Source organism: Geotrypetes seraphini, chromosome 3 (assembly GCF_902459505.1).
Source record: "Geotrypetes seraphini chromosome 3, aGeoSer1.1, whole genome shotgun sequence".
NCBI classification, from domain to species: domain Eukaryota; kingdom Metazoa; phylum Chordata; class Amphibia; order Gymnophiona; family Dermophiidae; genus Geotrypetes; species Geotrypetes seraphini.
The window spans coordinates 297369683-297391745 of NC_047086.1; the positions used below are offsets into that span (position 1 = coordinate 297369683).

General features: G+C 45.9%; 1 protein-coding gene across 10 annotated transcripts in view; it reads left to right on the plus strand.

Moving 5' to 3' along the window:
- CHRM3 (cholinergic receptor muscarinic 3) overlaps positions 1–22063 on the plus strand; it is a 1018971-nt gene that overhangs the window by 468913 nt on the left and 527995 nt on the right. For all 10 annotated transcript variants that reach the window (XM_033937301.1, XM_033937305.1, XM_033937299.1 and 7 more), the window contains one exon: positions 16093–16134. The gene's annotated coding sequence lies outside the window, so the exon portion shown is untranslated. The remainder of the gene's footprint in view (positions 1–16092; positions 16135–22063) is intronic.

A 22063-nucleotide genomic window follows, 5' to 3' on the forward strand; every position in this document is an offset into this window, starting at 1 on the left:
ACTAGGCACTGCCGGTCGCGATTCTGCAAGGACCCTAGGTGCAGGAAATGTAGGCCTGTAAAGCCCTTCCCTACATTTCTGGCATTAAGGGTCCTTGCTAGGCACCAGTATCCCTGATTTTGGAAGCAGTACCTGTCCATGATTGACATAAGGCAGGCACCAGTTTTCTTACAGAATCAGCTCCCAACTTTTCTTTGTAGAATAAGCTTAAAATAGGTGCCATAACCAGTGCACATTCTGCGATAAACATTACCTCTAAACCTCCTTTGCTTCCCCGATCTGTGGCCAATCCATGCAAGCCTGACAAATTCAGAAAACAAAAAATTTCAAATGAGGGCGATGGGAGGAACGCTCCCCTCCGACTGCTCAGTGAGCCTGTGGTTTTAACCCGCTTTAAACCCACGGATTAAAACCACAGGCTCACAGTGCGGGGCAGGAGAGATTCGGGCAAGAGCAGGGCGGCGAGTCAGGGCAGAGCATGAGATCGGGGCAGGCAGGAGATTGAGGCTGAGGCAGGGCAGCAGATCGGGGCAGAGAGCAGGGTGGCAGAAGGCAGGGCAGTCGGAAAGGACCTCAGCGACTGGTCCTCAGCAGTCACTTCTTGTGTTGATCAGCCAGCCCAGTCGGTTTGCAAGATTTCTGTAGTGAATCGTGTCCCTGCCTACTTTGCATGCCGTTCCCCTCATTTGCATGCACGGATCAGAATCGGATAGGAGGAGAGATAAGTGAATCGGGCCGGAGTAAGTGTTAAACTGGTGCCTATGTTGTTTTAGTGCCCAATAATTGCCATATTAACCAGTAGCAAAGATTAGCAATTAGGCTCCAAAATAACAACACTATCAACGCATTGGATCAGATTTTAAGAGTGTTGAAAGTGTTTTATTGTTTATTAATTAGTCTTGTAACTGATGTCCAGCATCTTCTTTTGCAATCAAAAGCAGAACAAAGATTTGCTTTTTGAACATAATTCAAGCAGCAATTTTGGATGGCACAGCATGCTTCAAGTAATTGTCAGGCACCCCGTGTTTCCTAATTTTACAACGATTTGTTTTCTCTCTCCAAAAAATAATGATTTTTTTTTTTTTTTCCTGTTTGGTATGGCAATATCATCTGAAGTAAAGATGATGTACGTGGCAGGTTTGAAAGGCGAAAGGGATGATGGAAGTGACTACAGGAAGCAGGATTCTTTTCAATAAACATGGACCTCGACAACGATTACGACTCCCATAAATCTGCCTTAAAAAATGCCAGTTACCCACTGCACATTTTAATGACATGTACTATGGAGGGGCTCAGCAGTCTGTGAGCTGCCTTTTGTGGGGTTAATAATTTCTTATCACAGGTGTCTGCAAGGGCGGAGGAGCTAGATGGAGCTTTGTGAAGGTGAGTCAAAGCACCTTTATCCTTGCTGGAAGCTGGTTGTATAATATGTCTCTGATGTGTTTAACCTAGCATACTGTGAAAATTTGAATAAGCAAGGATCACAACTTTATTCTTGCTAGCAAACATTTAACATAACCCCAGCTAGTCAACATTAACCAGAACCATTCCCCTCCCTTTCAATGCTTGTGTAACATTCTGCCATGTTCCAATGATAGTCAACCTTCAGAAATTAATCTGGTAGAGCACAACCACAAACCTTCTTCCTACCACTTCCCATCCAGACATTATTTTTTGTTTGTCTGTGTTTTGTTTAGAAACATAAAAATATGAAGGCAGATAATGGGCAAATGGCCAATCCAATCTGCTCATCCACAGCATCCACCATTTCCTCACCTCCCTGAGAGATCCCATTAGCCTGTCACACACTTTCTTGAATTCAGACACAGTCTTGTCTCCACTACCTCTACTGGGAGACTATTCCATGTATTTACCACCCTTTTTGTAAAAAGGTATTTCTTTAGATTACTCCTGAGCCTATCACCTCTTAACTTCATCCTATGTCCTCTCATTCTGGCGCTTCCTTTCAAATGAAAGAGGCTTGACTCATGTACATTTATGCCATGTAGGTATTTAAACATCTCTATCATATTTCCACTCTCTTGCTTTTCCTCCAAAGTATACATATAGCGATCTTTAAGTCTGTCCCCATAAGCCTTATGATGAAGACCACCAACCATTTTAGTAGCTTTCCTTGGGACTGACTCCATCCTGTTTTTATCTTTTTGAAGATGTAGTCTCCAAAATTGTACACAATATTCTAAATTAGGTCTCATCAGAGTCTTATCAATACCTCCTTTTTCTATTGGCCATACCTCTCTCTGTGCACCGTAGGATCCTTCTAGCTTTTGCCATCACCTTTTCAACCTGTTTGGCCAACTTAAGTCCAGCTCCTCTTTCATGTACAAAATTTATTCATCTCCTAAACTGTACCTAAACTGTACATAGGCGATGTTACAGTAGTCAAGTTGACTTAGTATGAGGGATTGTACCAGGATACTGAATGCTGAGTTATCAAAAATCATATTTTGATAACTCAGCATTCAGAATCCTGGTACAATCCCTCATACTAAGTCAACTTGACTACTGTAACATCGCCTATTTAGCAATCTCCCAAAAGAATATGCGTCGCTTACAATTAATGCAAAATGCTGCGGTCAGACTTTTCTTCGGTCTAAAGAAATTTGATCATGTGATGCCATACTACAGGCAGCTACACTAGCTGCCGTTGGAAGCTCGCGTAAAGTTTAAGTTTGCTTGCCTCTGCTTTAAAGTTCTATACAGTCTAGCCCCTAAATACATAACTGACCTCTTCTCCTTCTCAGCCAACAGACACAAGAGAAGCTCCCATTCGAACTTTGTTTCCCCCCCAGTTAGAGAATGCAAACTGAAAAAAACACCATGAACACCTTTTCTCACATCAGGCAGCTTTATGGGGTAAAGATCTAGAACAACTGCTCTCGCCCATTTTTCCTGAATTATGAGGAATTCAGGAAGTGCCTAAAAGCACACCTGTTCCTGAAGTATCTAGACAGCTGACCCGTTCTTCTCTTCCCCCTCTATAACGGTTCTCTCACCCAATCTCCCTCTTATTTTTTCACTTCCCTTAAGTTCTCTCAATTTGTACTTTTATTGTTCTTTTGTAAACCGCATAGAACTTCACGGTACTGTGGTATATAAACTGTTATTATTATTATTATTATTATTACCATTCCCTCAAGATTTTGAAGCCCAAATGCATGACCTCTTACCTTCCTTAGCATTACATTTTAGCTGTCAAATTTCAGACCATTCAAGCTCCAAAAAATGGCTGTGCGTCTAATTTTCAATCTAAAAAAAAATCAGAACATGTAACACCAAAGTTGCATTGGCTTCCGGTAGAGGCAAGAACAATTTTTAAATTGGCCTGCATTTGTTATAAAACATTATATGGTCTTATACCAAGTTACCTTTTAGATCATTTTAAACTAGTAGAAAATAGATGTTCTTCATAAAACAGAACCTTATTTTTTTCCCATCAATAAAAGATGGTGTATACAAAAGATTTTTTAATAGAACCCTATCCTTTCAGGCAGGACTTTGGAACAAAAGTTTTAGTGGTTTGATCTTAAATTGTTCTTCTTACCAGGCCTTTAGAGGATTGTTAAAAACGTATCTGTTTGATAAATATGTATAATCTAGATAAGTTAATAATTTCTTAATGTTAAATTTTATATATAATGTAATATATTTTGTGGCGTAAATTTGCTGTTTTTACAGTTCTTACCTCTTATTGTAAACCACACTGAACTGTGAGGTATTACGGTATATAAATAAATGTATTAGTAGTTGTAGTAGTAGTAGTAGTAGTAGTATGTGTATATGTTTTCTGTTTCTGTACGTTTGCTTGTCTGTTTGTGAGTATGGTGCTCATAATCCTAATCGCCGGGAAGTCCAAGTGCCGATAATTGAAAGTTTTCCTGGACATCTAGCAAGAAGTTTCATCCAGAATTCCAGGAGGCGTGTTGGGAGGCATGTTATGGGTGGACTTTGGGTGTTCTTAACATGGACATCTTGCGGCAATAATCTAACCTTTCCTAAGACATCCTGGATGGAACTTAGACATTCAGGCCCTCTTTTACTAAGATGCTCTAACTGATTAGCGCGCGCTAATGGATTTAGCACGCACTAAACGCTAACGTGAGCATGCTAGTCTTTGGACGCGTTAGCGTTTAGCGTGTGCTAATCGATTAGCGCACCTTAGTAAAAGAGGGGATCGAAGCTAGACCTGTTTTAGAAGAGTCTAAGTTCCACAAAGGTACCCAAACTGATCAAATGACCACTTAATATATTAAGGTATGAACCCCCCTCATGCTTCTCCACTGTCACTGACCTTCTCCCATATACCACCCCCCAAAATTCTGAATGAAAGAGTACCTACCTGTCACTAGAACAGTAGCACTTGGTATGGGAAGGCATGGTAGAGCATCACACAAGTGTCTAAGTAACCTTGTTGTTGAGCTAGTGAACCATAGAGAGGAGGACCCAGGCCCATAAGCCACTGTCCATTACAATTATGGACAGTGTGAGTCCACCAAAACCTACTAAAACCCTACTTTACTTATATATAGGTGCCACCTACAGCTATGAGGGCTATTGGGGTGGTAGACGGGTGGTATAGCCGGTTTGGGGGGAGTTTTGGAGGACTCACTATAAATTAGAAGGGGGTTATGATGAGATATGAAGTTCTGCTCTGTTGGCATGTTTGTGTAGGTAGTCCATCACAATGATAGGCCACTCCCATATCCAAATGGTCTGGATTTGGATGTTTTCAACTGGGATATTTCTTTGGTCAAAAATGGAATATAAAATTAGGCGTTCTAAGAACTGGATATCCTGTTGGCTTAGACATCCAAGAAGGCAATTTGTTTTTTTAATATATTTTTGGAAGTCTAGCAGTTCAGCTTACGAAAATGGCTGTTTCTGTGTTTTCCGACTTTGGACGTTTAGCAGGAAATGTCCAAGTCAGCCTTAAAACGTTCTTTTTGAAAGTGACCCTCCATGTGTTTGTATTTAATCATGTGAGTTTGACTATCCCCTGGATTTTATATTGGTTGCCCAAAATTTGGGCATGCAAATTTGAGCACACAAGACGGATGCACATGCAAATTAATAAGTTAACAAGGTGTCAAAAATCAATAATCAGAGTTTATTGGCATCAATTTGGATGTGCATGCATATCTGACGTAATCTAATCTAATATTTGGGTGTCACACAAACCTAAACAGGCTTAAGGTAACCTGCAGTAGGAAAAGGGTGTCTTGGGGCATACATTAATCAATATTTAATTAATCATTATTCTATAGCATCTGTGCCTAAATTTTTTAGAGCAGAACTTGAAAGTGGTGTGTGCCCAGGGGAGGGACACGGATGGGTTTTAGGCGCAATGTTGTAGAATACTTGTATTTATGCACTCATCTGTTATTAGTTCGACACAATGATTTATACTAGGTTTCAGCAGGTGTAAAGTCTTTGAACCCAAGTTGGGCACAGGCATCCTTTGTATTTTATTCACTGATTGCAAAGTTGCAAAGATATGTGAACCGCCTAGAACAATGATGGCTAACCTTTTTGAGCCCGAGTGCCCAAACTGCCGCACAAAACCAAAGAATTTCCTCAAAGTGCCAGCACGTCAATTAAACCTTAATAACAAGATTTTAGTATCTAAAAACTCTTTATAAAGTTGCCTGAACTATGTAACATCATTTTTAAAGGTTGGAATCTTTGTATTGTCACAGAATCAATTTGATTCACAATCCTTTGGTTTTCATTTCAATTTATTGGCAATTTATAATGTTTTAATGATTTCATTCATGGGCCGAATACACACATACTTTTCTCTGTTGCCGCACTCTTTGACCAAAAGATTTGTAAGCCTGCAACCACGTCAAGGTAGACTCTTTCAGCAGCTCCCCTCCCTCCCCCTTACCTTTGTGGCCAAGTCAAAATGATCTACCAACAATAAAATTTTAAAAACACAAAGCACGCTGTACACAGAGAAAATGTTAATTATCATTTATATTCCGCGGGTTTTCAAAGATATCAAGGCAGATGACTTTATGCAATGTCACCTCAGTAACAACTATACAAAAATAGACAAATATTCCCCCTCCCTTTTTACTAAACCGCGATAGCGGTTTTTAGCGCAGGACCTGCGCTGAATGCCCCACGCTGCTCTTGAAGCTCATAGGCTCCCTGCGCTAAAAAACGCTATTGCGGTTTAGTAAAAGGGGGCCATAGTGCAAAATATAGACAGCATATATAAATTTTCAAAACGGACACATTTTGATCACTAAATTGAGAATAAAATCATTTTCCTACCTTTGGTAATTTCATCAGTCTCTGGTTGCACTTTATTCTTCTGACTGTGCATCCAATATTTCTTCCCTTTTTTCAGCCTCCTGTATGCTTTCTCTCCTCCAGACCTCATTCCCTCCCCAAACTTTTTCTTTGTTTCACCCTGCCCCCTTCTTTCTTTTTCTCTCTCTCCATACCCCCTTTCATTCTGTATGTCTGTCTTTCTCTCTCTCTCCGTGCCCCATTTTTCTTTGTTTCACCCAGCCCTCTTTCTTTTTTTTTTTTTTGGCTCCCTGTCCCCCCTTTCTTTCTTCTCCTTGCCCTCCCCTATGCCAAGACCATTGGGAAAATGCTGCCACCGCCACTGGGGAATAGGCTGCCACTGCCGCTATCGGGAACAGGCCGGCGCCGAGTTCGCCCTGCTTCTCTTCCCCACGGGGCCGACCAACTCTCGCCACTCGACGTCAATTCTAACATCGGAGAGGACGTTCTGGGCCAGCCAGGCAGCGATTGGCTGGCCCAGAACATCCTCTCCGACATCAGAATTGACGCGGGTGGCGAGAGTTGGTCGGCCCCACAGGGAAAAGCAGGGAGAACTTGGCACCGGCCTGTTCCCAATGGCGGCGGTGGCACTCAAGTGGCTAAAGAGACGCAGTTTGCCAGCCTAGGGAGAACACTGGAGGGTGACCAGCTGTGCACCCCCTTGGGGCATAAAACCGGGGCAGACCGCCCCCACCCCCACCTTGGTATGCCACTGTCTGTACCTCACTCCCTCCCTATGACCAAAAATTCTCCTTTCTTCTATTCCCCGTGTACACAACCATCTCTTTCCCTCCCTTCCTATCTCCCAAGTCCTTGCCTTCTGTGTCCAAAAACACATTCCCTCCCCCACCTCAGCATCTCTTTCCCTCCCTTCCTCTCTCCCAAGTCCATGCCTTGTGTCCAAAAACCCATTCCCTCCCCCACCTCAGCATCTCTTTCCCTCCCTTCCTCTCTCCCAAGTCCATGCCTTCTGTGTGCAAAAACCCATTCCCTCCCCCACCTCAGCATCTCTTTCCCTCCCTTCCTCTCTCCCAAGTTCATGCCTTGTGTCCAAAAACCCATTCCCTCCCCCACCTCGGCATCTCTTTCCCTCCCTTCCTCTCTCCCAAGTCCATGCCTTCTGTGTCCAAAAACCCATTCCATCCCTCACCTCAGCATCTCTTTCCCTCCCTTCCTCTCTCCCAAGTTCATGCCTTCTGTGTCCAAAAACCCATTCCCTCTCCCACCTCAGCATCTCTTTCCCTCCCTTCCTCTCTCCCAAGTCCATGCCTTCTGTGTGCAAAAACCCATTCCCACCCCCACCTCAGCATCTCTTTCCCTTCTTTCCTCTCTCCCAAGTTCATGCTTTCTGTGTCCAAAAACCCATTCCATCCCCCACCTCAGCATCTCTTTCCCTCCTTTCCTCTCTCCCAAGTCCATGCCTTCTGTGTGCAAAAACCCATTCCCTCCCCCACCTCAGCATCTCTTTCCCTCCTTTCCTCTCTCCCAAGTCCATGCCTTCTGTGTGCAAAAACCCATTCCCTCCCCCACCTCAGCATCTCTTTCCCTCCTTTCCTCTCTCCCAAGTTCATGCCTTCTGTGTCCAAAAACCCATTCCCTCCCCACCTCAGCATCTCTTTCCCTCCCTTCCTTTCTCCCAAGTTCATGCCTTGTGTCCAAAACGCACTCCCTCCCACTTTTGTGTTCCTCGTTTGTCTCCCAGCCCATCTTAGCAACTTTCTCAGCAAAATGTAGCTCGAGCCGCGTAGGCTTGTCTTCTATTTCCTGCCTGTCCCGCCGCGCACACATAGCCGATAGGAAATCTTCCCCGACTTCAGCGCTGACGTCGGAGGGCGGGCTTTGCTTAAGCCCTTCCTCCGACGTCAGCGCTGACGTCGGGGAAGATTTCCGATCGGCTGTGTGAGCGGCAGGGCAGTCGGAGTAGAAGACGAGCCTTGCGGCTCGAGTTATATTTAACCCCGCGGGTCCCCCATCATCCCCGTTCAGCTCTCTCTCCTGTGCACCCCCTGGTAGTACTGCCCTGATGGCGGCCCTGCGCGTGCCAGCTGCAAGGCCTTCGCGTGCCATAGGTTCGCCATCGCTGGCCTAGAACTACCGTATTTTCACGCATATAACGCGCGCGTTATACGCGTTTTAACCTACCGCGCATACCCCTCGCGCGTTATATGCGTGAGCGCGGTATACCAAAGTTTTAAAACATAGTTCCCACCCCGCCCGACGCCCGATTCACCCCCCCAGCAGGACCGCTCGCACCCCCACCCCGAACGACCGCTCGCACGCGCTCCCACCCGCACCCGCATCCACGATCGGAGCAAGAGGGAGCCCAAGCCCTCTTGCCCGGCCGACTCCCCGACGTCCGATACATCCCCCCCCCCGGCAGGACCACTCGCACCCCCACCCCGAACGACCGCTCGCACGCGCTCCCACCCACACCCGCATCCACGATCGGAGCAAGAGGGAGCCCAAGCCCTCTTGCCCGGCCGACTCCCCGACATCCGATACATCCCCCCCCCCCCGGCAGGACCACTCGCACCCCCACCCCGAACGACCGCTCGCACGCGCTCCCACCCACACCCGCATCCACGATCGGAGCAAGAGGGAGCCCAAGCCCTCTTGCCCGGCCGACTCCCCGACGTCCGATACATCCCCCCCCCCCCGGCAGGACCACTCGCACCCCCACCCCGAACGACCGCCGACTTCCCGACAATATCGGGCCAGAAGGGAGCCCAAACCCTCCTGGCCACGGCGACCCCCTAACCCCACCCCGCACTACATTACGGGCAGGAGGGATCCCAGGCCCTCCTGCCCTCGACGCAAACCCCCCTCCACCCCAAGAACCTCCGACCGCCCCCCAGCTGACCCGCGATCCCCCTGGCGACCCCCACGACCCCCCCACCCCCCTTCCCCGTACCTTTGGTAGTTGGGCCAGAAGGGAGCCCAAACCCTCCTGGCCACGGCGACCCCCTAACCCCACCCCGCACTACATTACGGGCAGGAGGGATCCCAGGCCCTCCTGCCCTCGACGCAAACCCCCCTCCACCCCAAGAACCTCCGACCGCCCCCCAGCCGACCCGCGATCCCCCTGGCGACCCCCACGACCCCCCCACCCCCCTTCCCCGTACCTTTGGTAGTTGGGCCAGAAGGGAGCCCAAACCCTCCTGGCCACGGCGACCCCCTAACCCCACCCCGCACTACATTACGGGCAGGAGGGATCCCAGGCCCTCCTGCCCTCGACGCAAACCCCCCTCCCCCCCAAGAACCTCCGACCGCCCCCCAGCCGACCCGCGATCCCCCTGGCGACCCCCACGACCCCCCCACCCCCCTTCCCCGTACCTTTAGTAGTTGGCCGGACAGACGGGAGCCAAACCCGCCTGTCCGGCAGGCAGCCAACGAAGGAATGAGGCCGGATTGGCCCATCCATCCTAAAGCTCCGCCTACTGGTGGGGCCTAAGGCGCGTGGGCCAATCAGAATAGGCCCTGGAGCCTTAGGTCCCACCTGGGGGCGCGGCCTGAGGCACATGGGCCCAACCCGACCATGTGCCTCAGGCCGCGCCCCCAGGTGGGACCTAAGGCTCCAGGGCCTATTCTGATTGGCCCACGCGCCTTAGGCCCCACCAGTAGGCGGAGCTTTAGGATGGATGGGCCAATCCGGCCTCATTCCTTCGTTGGCTGCCTGCCGGACAGGCGGGTTTGGCTCCCGTCTGTCCGGCCAACTACTAAAGGTACGGGGAAGGGGGGTGGGGGGGTCGTGGGGGTCGCCAGGGGGATCGCGGGTCGGCTGGGGGGCGGTCGGAGGTTCTTGGGGGGGAGGGGGGTTTGCGTCGAGGGCAGGAGGGCCTGGGATCCCTCCTGCCCGTAATGTAGTGCGGGGTGGGGTTAGGGGGTCGCCGTGGCCAGGAGGGTTTGGGCTCCCTTCTGGCCCAACTACCAAAGGTACGGGGAAGGGGGGTGCGGGGTTGTGGGGGTCGCCAGGGGGATCGCGGGTCGGCTGGGGGGCGGTCGGAGGTTCTTGGGAGGGAGGGGGGTTTGCGTCGAGGGCAGGAGGGCCTGGGATCCCTCCTGCCCGTAATGTAGTGCGGGGTGGGGTTAGGGGGTCGCCGTGGCCAGGAGGATTTGGGCTCCCTCCTGGCCCGATATTGTTGGGGAGTCGGCGGTCCTTCGGGGGGGGGGGAGGGATGTATCGGACGTCGGGGGGGGCATCAGGCTTTCAGGATGGGGACAGACCTTCAAGGGGGGACAGTGCACGGAAGTCAGGGGGGGTGAACGGAGAGTCGGGACAGCGCACGGAAAGTCAGGGCGGGCGAAAGGAGCGTCGGGCAGCATGCGCGGTATACCCGTGAGCGCGGTATATCAAAGTTTTTGTGCAAATCATCGTGATTTCTGCGCGCTATATTCGTGTGCGCGTTTTATACGGGTGCGTGTTATTTGCGTGAAAATACGGTATGTGGTGTGGCAGTATACAAAAATAAAATTATTATTATTTTTATAAAGGATCTTTATCACTTAACCGCACTTGCTTAAGGCCCCAAATCAGCCCTGCTTGTAGTATAACTTCATTGTCAGCATCAGCAGCATCCAGTTAGTACTAGTAAAAAGAGAAATGCTGGTCATTATGAGTGGGGGAGGGGAGGGGGCTTGGGACAGGAAAAAGGAAGAGGTGTCGGTTACCATGAGGGGAGAGAGGAAAGACAGAATTGTGACAACCCAGTTATAAGCTGAGATTCCAATTTTGGGGCTCAAAAATCTTGGCTTATAGTCAGATATATACAATAATTGTTGCTTGATTTGGACCAACTGGAGGAAGGCATATTAAAAAAAAAAAAATGTTGCTAGTTTGTTCAGTTGTGAGAAATTAACTAAACGGCAGCCGTTTACTGCCAAACATATTGTGTTGTATATTTTGTGTTAGAGAGCTTCGGGAAAATAAAGAGATATGTGAATGCCTATGTTACCTTACATACATAAATACGTAAATATGTTAAGGCATAGTCAGGGCTCCTTTTACAAAGGTGCTCTAGCGCTACAATGCTGCAAGCGCTAACCCTGTGCTACACGGAAAATACTAATGCCAGCTCTAAGGAGGCATTAGTGTCTAGCACGCGGGGCATTCTAGCGCGCGCTAAGCGCACGCTAAAACCACCAGCGCACCTTCGTAAAAGGAGCCCTAAGTTTAAAAGAAAGAACAGAGTTGGTTTAGAATCATATTTAGCAAGAGCAGTTGAAAAAGTGTATTACTTTATGTATGAAAGAACTTTGGGGTCCTTTTACTAATGTGTGCTAACTGATTTAGTGCACGCTAATTGATTTAGCACGCACTAACAATTAGCACACGCTAAATGCTAAGGTGCCCATTTCTTTGAATGTTTAAAATTAGCAAAATTCAGTCTCTCATTAATTATAGACAAGAACTAACGTTTTTGTTGGACAGTAACTTAAGTATTGAAGAAATAGCAAAGTTATTTATTATTTTTGTAGTACCCAGAAGTGGAGTGAGCAGAAGGCCAGCAATTTACATGGTATAATGGCTAAATAAAGATGTAATAACAGTAGCTTGATATATATATATATTTATTTTGTTTTATATGTAAATTTTAGGAGCTGTTTTCCAAAATAAATCTTTAAAGTGTATAATATCAGGTATATTTAAACATTTTAATTACAGCTTTTGAAGATATACTTCCTCTTGGTTCAGTTGCAAAAATCGGACCTATGTAATTCGGTTTAAACTAGCTTCATTTTCTGCTTTACCTCATCCTTTTAATCCTACCTAATCCTTTCTGACCTCAGCCCAAGCCTGTACTGCCCTCATCCCTACTCATGTTTTGACCGAGCAATTTTCCCCCTTTTCTTTTCTTTTTTTAATTCTTTATTAATTTTCACTTTTACATCACCAATATTTTGGAGACAAACAGAAATTCTTGAAATAAAATATAATAAAGCTGAAAATACATTAGGAAATAATTAACACCTTTCGCTCAAACATTTAGGTAATTGTGATACAAAATTAGGAAAAAATACGTATCAATAAGTAATAAAAGAACACAAAAGCATTGGAAGATCACTCTGAGACACTGCTCCCCAGCAAGTGTACAGCAAACGTATGGAATTTACACTATGACATTAATTTCTAGTCTAGAACTTAAAAATTCATGAAGCTGCTTAGGGTCAAAGAATTGAAATTGTTTGCCTTCATGAACAATATAACAATTACCAGGAAATCTTAACACAAAGTTAGCAGATAAAGCCTGAACCCTAGCCCAAAGGGCCAAGAAGTCTTTTTGCCTTATCTGTGTGTCTCATGCCAAGTCAGGAAATACTCTTATTTTAGACCCTAGAAACTGAGAATCAAAATGTCTAAAGGAAAGCTTCAAAACATTGCTACGGTCAAATTCAAAAGCGAAGGTGACCAGCAATGTAATCCTAAGGGTAACCACTTCCAGAGAGGATTTCAAAAAGTCAGTAAGTTCCAGGAGTTCTTCCTTCTCAGCTATTGCCTCCAGGTTACCGGATCTTCTCCAATCCTGAAGGTATTGAGCAAGGGGAGGAAGTGCCTCCAAAAGCATCCTCAAAACTTCCATCAGAAATTTCTTAAATATATCCACAGCTGACACCAGTGGAGACAGGAAAATTTAAAAATCATAAGTTAAATTGGCTCAATTGATTTTCAAGGTACTCTAAGCATTTTGCAATATAATTTCTATCTTTTACCACCGAGGATTCACATGTGTCTACTGCCTGGAGCCTTGCCAAGGATTCACATGTCTGGAGCCCACCGAGGATTCACATGTCTCCACAAGCCTGGAGGCTTGTGTGGTTAAGCTTCCAGGAATGGGGCAGGGACAGTGACAAAACTCACAGGGACGGGACAGGGAAATTGAGTTCCTGCAGGGACATAAGAATTGCCATCTTCTGGGTCCATCAAGTCCGGTGATCCGCACACGCGGAGGCCCCGCCAGGTGTACCCTGGCATAGTTTTAGTCCCCATATCACTGTATGCTTCTCAAGGGAGATCTGCATCTAATTTACCCTTACCCGTATCACTCTATGCCACTCTTAAAGAGATGTGCATTTGTTTACCCTTAAATCCTAGAACGGTGGATTCTGCAATTACTTCCTCTGGGAGAGCATTCCAGGTGTCCACCACTCGCTGCGGGAGATATAGTGGGTGGAGTATACATGATTAGAGCCGAGATCTCAGGATGGGGATCTGAAATAATGTATGCTATAAGAGATCCTATGAGCTGAGTATCATATGCATTATGATATACCCACCTTCCTTTTTAGTTGATAATTGCTTTTGAATTTAAGGCCCTCTTGTACAAAGGTGCGCTAAGCATTTTAGCCTGTAGGATAACATGCATGTATTAGCGTTTAGCACATGTTTAACGCATGCTAATATTTAGCGCGCTAAAAAGCAAAGTGCACCTTTGTAAAAGAAGGGGTAAATTTTTGGACTGGAATAAACATTTTTGTACAATTTTCTTTTTAAAATCTGCATTATAGTATAGTATAGTATAGTGTGAGTTTTGCTACATACTTGTTATGGTGAATTTTGCCCTTTGTGGGTGAGATTTTTGTTGAACCCCTTTTTCTTGTATGTTAAAAAAAAAGAAACAAGAAACTTAACTTATTTTAAAAGAGTTTGGGGTTTAATGGATTCTTATTGTCAGGCTGATGTATATATGAGTATGCTGGGGCCCTAGCCCCTGTTGGTGCGCTATTGGGTTGGGGATGTTAATGTGAACATGGTTTGTTGCACTAAAACAAATACAAATTTGAACTAAATTTATAAAAATTATAAAGGAGTTGATATTCAAAGCGATTCAAGCAGGCACTGAATATCTGGGGCTAATTCTGCCCATGGCGGTCAGTGTATAAAAAAATGCTGACTCCCACAGCTCACATATTGATTGGAAAATTTCAGCTCACAGATAATAGTTATTCGCTTTGCAGTTGAGTCCAGTCGAGGCAGGTTGCTGTAGGCTTTTTCTTTGGTCTTGCAGGGGGAAGGTTAGACTAAGAGATAGATCCAGCTCAGATTACAGGACATGAGGAGAGTTGCTTGTAGCAAGCAGAGATGGCAAAAGTTTTCTTTCTCCAGAGAAATAATGAAAAAAGAAACTTGAAGTAAACCTGAGGACTGAAGAGAAGTTTGTAAAAATCTGAGTTGTAAATAAGCTAAAAGTATATTATTTAATCCAAGTTGCAGAAGCCCACTGGAGCTAAAGTCAAGTCCCTTATAAAATTATCCCCACAGAGAGCAATTTATAAAGGCATGTATTTGGCAGTGTTTTACCTGCAGAAATAGGATGCTACAAAAGTATCACCCCAGCCAGTGGCATAGTAAGAGGGGGTATGGGGGGAGGGGCAGTCCGCCCCAGGCGCGATCTTCCTAAGGGCACGGCACCCTTCCTCTTCTCTGGCCCCCCATTCCTCTCCTTGCAGCGCACGCACGCCCCCTGTATTCCTCCCGTACCCTTTTTTTATTTCCTTGGTGCGAGGTTGCTGCCTGCTTCGGCATCAACGTTTTCTCTGAGGTCACTTCCCTGATCCACACCTAGGAAGTGACATCAAAGGGTGAGCGGACACCGACGTGGCTTTGCTGCTTTCGCCGGAGGCGTTAAAAAGGTACGGGGAAAAGGCAGGGGGGTGCGTGTGTGGAGGGGGGGGCGGGGAAGATGGCAGAGGAGGGGGCGCCACCGCCCCAGGTGCCGCTCACCTTTACTGCGCCACTGACCCCAGCTCCAATTTGTGGGTAAACTTGTGTGCATATGATCGAGGTTTACAAAATCCTTAGTGGGGTAGAACAGGTAAAAGTGAATTGATTTTTACTTGGGATGAGCAAAGGAATTCTCAGGTATGGAGGGTTTAGTATTAAAATACATACTTTAGAAAATAAGCATTTATGTGTATCAATTAACCCAGGAAATCTGGATGCCCAATAGCAAGTGTAAATATAGGAAAATGGAACTGGCTGGGTAATTTTTGAGGCAGAGGTATGAACATAGTGTTATTTTGAAAATTCACTGGTACCCACACAGGAAAAAATATTTATATATTTGAGCAGTTATGAAATTATCCCTTCAGAGCAGGGGTGTCAAAGTCTCTCCTCGAAGGCCGCAATCCAGTCGGGTTTTCAGGATTTCCCCAATGAATATGCATGAGATCAATTAGCATACAATGAAAGCAGTTCATGCAAATAGATCTCATGTATATTCATTGGGGAAATCCTGAAAACCCAACTGGATTGCGGCTCTCGAGGAGGGACTTAGACATCCCTGCTTTAGAGGCAGAGTTACTTGCTAAAGTTATGGTAAGGTAGTAGATTCTTTGGAGTGGTCATTTAAATGCCACTATTGCGGTGTTTTTTAAGAACATATGATTTGCCGCTGCTGGGTCAGTCCAGTGGTCCATCGTGCCCAACAATCCGCTCACGCGGTGGCCCTTAGGTCAAAGACCAGTTCCCTATTTGAGTCTAGCCTTACCTGCGTATGTCCTGCTCCAGCAGGAACTTATCTAACCTTTTCTTGAATCCCTTTCCTGGAGAACCCTTTTGCCAGTCAGGTTTTCAGGCTAACCACAATGAATATGCATGAAAGAAATTTGCATATTATGGAGAAAATGTATTCAAATCAAATTTATGCTTATTCATTGTGGACAGCCTGAAAACCTGACTGGCAAGGGGTACTCCAGGACTGAGCTGAGAAGCACTGACCCTATTGCGTTGCTTGTGTTTTGTTTTTGACCTATTTCTTTTGTGATTCTCTTTTGCAGTTTCTCAAATTTGTTGTTCATCGCTTGGATCAACAGGGCCAGGTAAATGTTTTGTGAATGATTTTGAATAAATAAATATGAATTCCCCACATGCTGCATCCAGGGGGAACAAGAAACTAGAGAATGACACGGTGACAAAATTCATCACCGTTCCCGTCCCCGCGGATAACCGCGGGAAACCATCTTCATGTCATTCTTTAAGGAGAGAAGGAAGAATCAGAGTATAATTGGGCAAAACCACTGACCTGCAAGCTTTGCTTTGAAGAATGCTGGTGTAGAAGGACTGAGACTGAAATAGACACTAAAAAATGACATGGGATTATTTCCCGCAGTTATCTGCGGGGATGGGAACGGTGATGAATTTTGTCACCATGTCATTCTCTACAAGAAACTCAAATAAAGGAAAAGTTGTAAAATTCCATGCTACACCTCAAGCATACTAAAATGGAAAAGACCTGTTGCTAAACCAAAATACCAATTGAAGCCAGAGGAGTAGCCACCACCAGGCTAATTCTATAAAGTGGATGTTAACATTTACATGATGAATACATTGTATTGTATTGTGTTTATCATATTTGATATACCGCTTGTACAGGAGTATTAAGTGGTTTGCAAAACTAAATACATTAGGCACTTTGGACTTCACTCTCTGTCCCAAATGGGCTCACAATCTAAACTAAAGCACCTAAGAGAAAAATAATACCAATCATATATTAAAGATAAAAATAGAAAGATGATGAGAAGGAAGAAGAAGCCCCAGAATGATGTAGAGAACCATGGAAAGTGAAGTGGATTGGTTACATTGTAGAGAAAAAGATAGAATAGTAAATCTAACATGATAAATATCAGGCAGGGGAAAAAAATAAAATAAGACAAACCCAGCAAAATAAAAATGAAATAAGGAATAAATACTCGGAGGGAGAAATTGCAGTTAGTGGGAGACACTCATTTGTGGATTATGGAGAGTATTGCATAGAGTTCCATAGTGTTGATGAAATAGAATAGAAATGTTAATTTAATTTAACAAGGGCAATATAGTTCAAAGCAGATAGCACCAATGGTTATGGTTATTTTTATTTGATATATCGCCTTTCCTCCACAGATATCAAAGCAATTTACAACACGTTGTCTAGTGCAGTGGTTCCCAACCCTGTTCTGGAGGTCCACCAGGCCAGTCGGGATTTCAGGATAGCCGGAGCAGATTTGCATGCCTGGCACCTCCATTATATGCTGATCTCTCTCATGCATATTCATTAGGCTATCCTAAAAACTCGACTGGCCTGGTGGTCCTCCAGGACAGAGTTGGGAACCACCGGTCTAGTAAACAGGTACTCTTAAGTATGTTCCCTACCTGTTCCAGTGGTCTCACAATTTAACTGTGGTACTAGGGGCGATGGAAGGTTACATGGCTTGCCCAGGGTCACAAGGAACAGCACTGTCATCAAATCTACAACCTCAGGGTTCCCAGGCAGCAGCTCCAACTACTAGGCCATTCCTCCACTCAAAATAATCTTATTGAATAGTACATCTCTACATCAACATTCATTGTTCTAATGCAAATACCTTTGGAATAACCAGATTTTCAAATGATTCTGGACATCCCTATAAGAAAGAATGGACTTCAGTGTTTGTGGTAAATAGTTAGAATGATGGCTATACAGTATATATATATATGTGTGTGTGCATGTGCTCACTTAAATGCCAATATTTCACCTAATTGTTTTGGGTTTTTTTTTTGTAAATATATACTTTGAGCTCCTTTTTACAAAGCCGCATTAGCAGCTTTATCGCACATACCTTTTTAGCGTGCGCTAACCCCTGTGCTAGCCGGAAAACTACCGCCTGCTCAAGAAGAGGCGGTAGTGGCTAGCGCAACCAGCAAATTAGCGCGCACTATTACGCGCATTAAACCGCTCACATCGCTTTGTAAAAGAAGCCCTTTTTCTTGTGTAGTGCAAATTTGTACATCCATCTGTTAAATACATGCCGTGTAAGATATGCACCTATGTAGGGGCCAAAATTCAACCAAAATGTACTTACACGAAGGGCAGTTCTAAAAATTAGCACCTCCTTTTTGGTGTCCTGATGCAGCACATGGAATGTCAGTTCTATGATGGCATCAAGAAGCCCTGATGCTGTTATAGAATACTAGCTCCAAAACCACATTGGCATGACAAAAAATGGGGGCAGCTTCTAGTCCATGGCAGGCCTAAATGTTGTGCCTAAATATGCCCGTCAATTCATGCATCTTATCATATTCTATAAAGCGTGCATTGATACCTAATACACCCATGTTCTGATGTCCCCTTCCCAATTGCACACTCTGCCACCTATACAGAAGTTTATTAAATAGTGCTTAGGGCGAGAATATAAGAAATGCCCGCACCGAATCAGACTATGGGTCCATCTAGTCCGGTGGTCCGCACCCGCGAAGGCTCAGCTAGGTGTTCCCCGTCGAGGACCTTGGTCACTCGTATCCCTCAATGTGTCTTGCAAGAAGATGTGCGTCCAACTTGCCCTTAAATCCTAGAATGGTAGTTTCCGCCACAACTTCTTCCGGGAGTGCATTCCAGGCATCCACCACTCACTGTGTGAAACAGTATTTTCTGACGCTTGCGCTTGTCTTGGTCCTGTCTCCTTCAATTTCAGTCCATGACCTCTTGTCCGAGTCACATTTGACAACATGAATAACGTAGTTTCTTGCATGCATGGAAGAGGCACTTGTCCCGCCCTAGCCCCACCCAAATCCAGCTCTAGCCTCGCCCCCCAATCCCAACCCCAATTTCTTCCATTCATTTTTCACGTACACATAATATCTTATTAATTAACTAGTGTTTAAGCCCGTTACATTAACGGGTGCTAGAGTAGATGTCTATCTATCTTTTATTTTTATTTTTCTCTCCCTCTCCGTGTACGCTGTCTGTCATTCTTTCTGTCTGTGTCTCTCCCTGGCCACCTGTCTGTCTTTCTTTCTGTCTCTGTCTCCCTGGCCCCCTGTCTGCCTGTATTTCTCTGTTGTGCCATGCCTGCCTGACTCTTCTGTGACCCCTTTCCTATGTCCTTAGTGTCCCATCTTGTCTTTAGTGCTCTCAGTGCCTCCTTCCTATGTCCTTAGTGTCCCATCCTATGTCCTTAGTGACCTCAGTGCCTTCTTCCTATGTCCTTAGTGCCCCCAGTGCCACCTTCCTATGTCCTTAGTGCCCCCAGTGCCTCCTTCCTATCCTTAGTGTCCCATCCTATGTCCTCAGTGCCTCCTTCCTATATCCTTAGTGCCCCTTCCTATGTCCTTAGTGCCCTCAGTGCCTCCTATGTCCTCAGTATCCCATCCTATATCCTTAGTGCCTTTAGTGCCTCCTTCCTATGTCCTTAGTGCCCCTTCCTATGTCCTTAGTGCTCTCAGTGCCTCCTATGTCCTTAGTGCCCTTAGTGCCCTCAGTGCCTCCTATGTCCTTAGTGCCCTCAGTGCCTCCTTCCTATACTCTTAGTGCCCTCAGTGCCTCCTATGTCTTTAGTGCCCCCAGTGCCACCTTCCTATGTCCTTAGTGCCTCCTATGTCTTTAGTGCCCTCAGTGCCCCCCACCCCCAAAGCCAGCCAGCCTGCCTGCCTCCCTCCCAACCCCCCTGTACAGTAGAACCTATCATTTTTCTAACCCTCCCTCCCATTCCTCTGTGCAATAGAACCCTTGAAAGCAGCATGTTTCCATCCCCCCCCGCCACTACCGCTGAAGTGCAGCCGACCTCACTTACCCTCCCATCCGACCCTCCCACCGCGAGGCGAACAGAAACTTCCTGGCTCGAGCAGTGGCCGCAGCACTCTAAACAGGCTGCTTCGTGGCCTTCTACTGCCCACGATTACCTCTGCCGCGTCACCGGCAGAGAAAATCAGGGCAGTAGAAGGCCCCGAAGCAGCCTGTTTAGAGTGCTGCGGCCGCTGCTAGTTAAGAGGTTTGTCGGGACCTTGAGAAGGGAAGGGGGGCGGCCAGACCGCGGTTGGAGGGTCGGATGGGAGGCTCAACGGAGGATTGGATGTGCCGGGGAGGGAGGGTAGGGGGGGGAGAAGACATCGACACTGGAAAGGCTCTGGACCCGAGCTGGGAGGAAGACCGGCGTTTGCTGAGGCTGCGGCTGCCTGGAGACTGCGTTCAGCTGCCCAGGAACCCTGTTGGCCTGCACTGGACACTCCAAAGAGGGGAGCAGAAGGAACGGCGGTGGCGGCAGCGGTTTCTTTCACAGTGAGTGAGGGGGGGAAGCTCCAGAGTGTTCCCTGCCGCTGCGTTCTAAAATAGAATCCGGCCACGGATCACACACCACAACGGCAGGGAACACGAAACTCTAAGTGTGCATGCGGCACTTAGAGTTTTATTATTTAATTAATAATGGTAACCATAAAATTAAAAAACCCCACAAAGCACACTATACGCAGAGAAAATGTTAATTATCATTTATATTTGGGGGTTTTCAAAGATGTCAAGGCAGATGACTTTAAAATATGCAATGTCACCTCAGTAATTATAGAAAAATAGTCAATATATAGTGCAAAATATAGACAGCAGATATAAATTCTCAAAATTGACTCATTTTGTTCACTAAATTGAAAATAAAATAATTTTTCCTACCTTTGCTGCCTGGTGATTTTATGAGTCTCTTTTTGCGTTTCCTTCTGATTGTGCATCCTTTCATTCTTTCTTCACTCAGGCCCAACAATTGTCCCTTTCTATTCCCTCCCTTCTTCCTTCCTATGTCCTTAGTGCCCCAAGTGCCTCCTTCCTATGTCCTTAGTGCCCCTTCCTATGTCCTTAGTGCCTCCTTCCCATTTCCTTAGTGCCTCCTTCATATGTCCCATTTCCTTAGTGCCCTCAGTGCCTCCTTTCTATGTCCTCCTCACTGCCTTCCAGCCTTTGTCCCACCCCCTCCCCTGAAGCCAGCCCACATGCCTGCCTACCTCCCTCCTTCTCTGCCGTGCCAAAGCCAGCCTCCCTCCTTATTCAAACCCCCTCCCCATCGCCGCTGCTTGCCAGCTTCTCTCCTTAGTCCTTACTTCCCTCCAGCACCGATTTAACCCCTCCCCTCCCAGTCCACAGCCACTGCTGCTTGCCTCCTGGAAGCCTTCTTCCCGATGTTTATTCTGACGTCGGAGAAGAAGTTCCGGGCCAGCCAGACAGCGAAAAAAGAGAAGAGAAAAGAACTCCATCAAATAATGGAAAGACCTAGAACATACAAACACACTTAACATAAAAATATAATACCAAAAATAAAAATTCAACATAGGGTCCACACTACCCATCCAATTCAATATGTCAACTGCTCAAAGCAATCATCCATATGGAAAAGCCTGCAAAAACAAGTAGGTGTGTGGCACAGTGATTAGAACTACAGTCTCGGCACCCTGAGGTAGTGGGTTCAAATCCTGTGCTGCTCCTTGTGACCCTGGGCAAGTCACTTAATCTCCCCTTGCCTTGGGTACATTAGATAGAGTGTGAGCCCACCGGCACATGTAGGGAAAAATGCTTGAGTACCTGAATGCAAACCGCTTAGACTATAAGTGGTATATAAATAATACTTTTTTTGAAGTGCTACAATGATGTACTAAATTGTATATACCCTGGCAGACTACTCCCAAAATGTGGCCCTGAAACAGAGAAGGCACAAATATTGTCTCCAAATAGTACACCCTGCACAGATCTGATGCCACCACTTTCCTGTCTGCTGCTGATCAAAGACTACATGGCTCTTCCATTTTTTATTTGTTGCCTCTTTTGTGCAGTTAATTGGTGTGTTGACTGAGGGAAACTCTTGTTTTCCAGATAGTGGTATCTCTCTCTTTTCACCTAGGGTTGCAATTAACCTTCAGTTGGAAGTATATTACTTCCAAAACATGTGTAAAGTCGATTGGAAGATAGTATTTGACATCTGATATTGTTTTTGCTTTATAATTGGAGCTTATAATTTTGAATATCCTGACATGTGGATA